Genomic DNA, 4,145 nt, shown 5'->3' on the forward strand with positions numbered 1-4,145 from the left:
CCATTCCCGGAAATATTATGATAGTGTTTCCACAGGTGGGGTCCTCCGCAAATCTAACAAGGATCACCAAAATAAGAACAACCAACATTCGATCACTTTTTATGCCAAGATACCAGATCAAGAAGAATAACAAAATATCAAACTTAAAAAAAAAAACTTGAATAGAGAAAAGGAAAAGTCTAATTTAAATAACCATTTAATTTCTAAGTCCTCGGCAACGGTATCAAAAAATTGTTGCTCCCAAACACACACGCAAGTATATGCGATCGTACAAGTAATATAGGATTGAAGTCCATATATCATACCCACAGGGACTTATAATTAACCGTCAACTAAATTAAACTATTGCTAATTATCTAAACAAGAAATAAAATACAAAGTTATATATATAAACTAACTAAAAATAAAAGAAATAAAATAATGAACTTCGACCAAGAAAGAAAAGATTTTTATCAGAGAAGAGAAAGATCTAGGGCTATGACCACTTCCAATCCAGTTAAGTCTTCCAATCGTTACACCTATTGATTTCCCTGAGTTACTAGTTGACGGGTTAATATTTACTTTATGAGTCTCTTCCGAGTTGCTCACAAGTCTATTAAAGCTACTCCAACGCCTATATTCCTGTGGTCATTAGAAAATAACAAGAACACATTTAAATCTCGGTATTCAACTAAGCGAGGCAAAATGGTATATTCCTATCCTCAATAGTGAAACGATCACCCTCGCAGGATCACAAACAACCTTTACTTATTCTTATTACGCATGAAAATTCCTTATTCTTAGTTCAATTCACACGCCACAGATAGTGTTCAACTATTTCATCAAATAATCAAACAATTAAGACCAAGAATAAATAAATAACGAAAAGATGAAAAACCAATAGACATAAACAATAATCATACGTCAACTTTCATGTTCAAGACAAAACCCTAGAACTAAAGAGTTTAGCTCCACATAGACATGCAGGAAAAATAACAAATTATCCGAATAGAAACATAAAAATGAGCATTACAGAGAAGAGAAGATAAAACCCTATAACTACAGCCACCACGGTGGCTCCCCGCTCTCCAAAATATCTGAAGTTATGTAAAAACCTTATAGAATATGTATTTATGTGGTCCCAAAAGGCCTAGGCTTTTAAAAACCAAATACAACTCAGACCGGGAAAAATACTAGGCTCGAAATCCAAACAATATTCAGCAGCCAGTTTTTCGACGCGGCAACACTTGAGTTTCTAAATGCTCAATTTAATTTCACTGCCAGGTAACATTTCACGTTGAAGTTACTTCTCCATTCTTTTGAACACTTGTAGTCATCATTACATTAATCATTATGTTTCTTTCTTGTCCCCCTTCCTTTTTTTTCCTTCTTTTTCTTCTCCCGCATTTTATTCAATTTTGCTCCAAATCTCTTCAATTTTGCAATTCTTTATTACTACATAATAAAAATACAATATTAAGCACAAATAAATATAATAGTACTCAAAAGACGATTAAAAGTACTAAAATGCGAGGCAAACAATGGGTAAATATATGCATTTTTTAGCCGAACATCACTCTCAAACTGGAGTGGACACTTCAAAGGTTTCATGTAACTTTTCTGACTTTATCCCAAATATATTAGAAGAAAATGAGGTTACATAAGATAGGGTGGGTCCTAGTTCCATAAGGGCATAAACATCAAAAGTGAAGACTGTTAATATACCTGTGACAACATCTGTACGAGCCTCTATGTCCTGACGACCTACCAGTCCATACAACCGGTTCTAACCTCCACCTATATTACCGAACTTTGCTGAACCTCTGTCATACCCCAAGCTTGGAGAGGCATGACCGGCATCTGGTGCCTTACTTGACCCCGAGCTTATCATCTGTAACTCATGAACCCTGGACGTACATATTGACAAACTGAGCTAGAAAGGACATCTATAAATAAATCATAATACCTCAGGCCGAATAGGCCAATTTCTGTAAATCAGTTAATGAAAACATCTCTCTAAAGTGGGATTATCCCAACACGTATATATACAGATATTTGGACGGAACGACAAGGCCATCATAGGTCTCAGCAAACAACAAAACCCAAAACAAGATTTAAACAAGGGCCGACAAGGCCACCATGCCGACATATTATATAAACAGGACATTTATACAAGCCTCTAAAGAGATCATGACTGTGTTGTTGTGTGAACAGGGCCCTGACATACCCATTAAGTCTATATACATACAAAATGCTCCCAAAATCCTGGACACAGTAAATACGGATGAAATGGAGCTTACCACTCAAGCTGGTACTCGGCACAGGTACTGTGGAGGTCTGTCAGGTTGTTTATCAGGATCTGCAGGCATAAAATGCAGCACCTCCGGTAAAAAGGACGTCAGTGCGAAATAATATACTGAGTATGTAAGGCAACTGAAATAACTAAAACTGAAACTAAAGTGATATACATGATATACTGAATGTAGCTGGGGAATAAAATATAATTTGGAAGGTCCACTACCTGCCTCTATCTCATGTCGTGTATACGATACTAAACATAGACTGTCCGGCCTCATGTGAGGTCCGTTGTGTTAGTGCATAGCCCCGAAGGCAACGCGAATGGCCCGAAGGCAGTGCATAGCCCCGAACGCAAATGTATCTCTGAATATCCCCGAAGGCAATGAGCATATCTTTATAGACCCGAAGAAAAATGCATAGTCTCGAAGGAAAATGTATGTGATAATGAATGCATGACCTGAAGGCAAATGAATGCAACAATGTAGTAAATGATATACTTTGTACTGCTCAACTAAGATCAGCTCAAACTCAATCATATAGGAATTCCTGACAAGGAATTACTATGACATGGAACAATGCCTGTTGAGTATAATCTCTCGACAAAGGATATCTATGACATGAACGATAGAACAATATGAACATGGAACTCTATGAATCACTCTTCTGGTATACGGTCGCTAGGTTCTTACTTATTATGGATTCATGCCATTAAGAGGAAAGAAGTAGCCTTTACATACCTTTCATTAAGCGCTCATAAAAAACAATGCACCCAAATTGAATAGCACCTTAATCTATAATAACAATAATAGAACTCTTATTGAGGAGGGGAAACTAGGATACGGTATATCGAGTGACAAGCTCGTTTCTTAATATAACTAGCAATTATCCATAAACCTCTTTGCTTCATGATACATACAGCAACATCAATAACAACATAACATATACAAGCTAATAATTTATAATTTCCAGCCACAAGATAGCTCAAGAACAACTTAAAATAGTCCAATATACAGCCACACTTCAACTATGGTTCTCAACCTTAGCTTCAGAATTTCTCTATAAAAAAAAACCATCTATAACTTATATAAGTTCAATTACATGAAGGAGGGGTAGATCTTAACTTGGAACACAAGAACTAACTCTTATTTGATATTACTTCAACTCAAGGAAACCTCCAACTTAGCAACAAAAGAGAAGAGCTTAGTTTCACTAGCACCCCGAGAATCCCGACACTTGATTCACGTTGATTACCTTGGGTTTTGCACTTGGATGGTATTAGAACTCTTGGAGAGTGTTTTTGGGTGTATAGGGCCTGTGGAGGGTGAAATATGATTTAAGAAAGGAGTCTCACCGATTTATACATCTCAAACAAATTCCACCGCCTCAAATCTATGGTGGAATATACGGTCCGTAGAATTGATCTATGGTATGTACATTGCACCGTAGATCTGCCAAAATCAGGGCCAAGTCTTTGAATCCTTCTATGTTCTGAGTGACCATTTATATGGCCCGTAGATCACTTGTACGGTCCATACTTTGGACCGTACTTCACCCTTTTTCGACGAAACGTATTCCTTTCGATTCGTTTTACTTCTGAACCCCTTGCTACTCACTAAACATGGTTATAAACACTTGTAACATTTAGGTCTATCATGATTAACCTCTTATAACCTCAACGGTAGTCTCACTTTCTGAATGTACTTCTATTAACTTACAACGAACCTAATGTATGAAACTGTCACGCCCCAAAACCCACCCTAGATGTGACCGGCATCCGACGCCATGAACAACATCGGAATAACCTAAACGACACAATAATAACACTTGAACCCGCCAGGTTTAATAGTCGCCTCCAACAGTTTATAAAA

This window comes from Lycium ferocissimum, chromosome 8 (genome assembly GCF_029784015.1).
Source record: "Lycium ferocissimum isolate CSIRO_LF1 chromosome 8, AGI_CSIRO_Lferr_CH_V1, whole genome shotgun sequence".
Taxonomy (NCBI): Eukaryota; Viridiplantae; Streptophyta; class Magnoliopsida; order Solanales; family Solanaceae; genus Lycium; species Lycium ferocissimum.